Source organism: Buceros rhinoceros, unplaced genomic scaffold (assembly GCF_000710305.1).
Source record: "Buceros rhinoceros silvestris isolate BGI_N320 unplaced genomic scaffold, ASM71030v1 scaffold30879, whole genome shotgun sequence".
Classification (NCBI taxonomy): Eukaryota; Metazoa; Chordata; class Aves; order Bucerotiformes; family Bucerotidae; genus Buceros; species Buceros rhinoceros.
In genome coordinates, this window is record NW_010432620.1 from 3434 (window position 1) to 3783 (window position 350).

Here is a 350-nt window from a genome sequence, read left to right on the forward strand (position 1 = left end):
AGCCCCTACATGTGTGCGGGCAGGCGGCCAAGCCGGGGCGATGGGAGAACAAAACTCTCTTTCCATCTGTGAGGAGCCATCAGAGCAATGACACCAGACGTCCGCGGCAGAGACGTCCCTGCCTATCAGCGACCCGGCCCCACGGGGAGGTCGGGAGGAGGAGACGGGCTGGCGGTGTTTGCATCGGGTTGTTTGCTGGTTGGATTATTTTTTTATTTTGTGCCAAAATATTTGCGCCGCTTTTTTGTGAGCTGTTCCCGGGGCCGCTCGAATGCCAAGCGTGCTGGCGGCACATCTGGCCTGAGCTATTCTTGAGCTTCCAGGTGAAAAATGGTAGGATTTCCACCCCA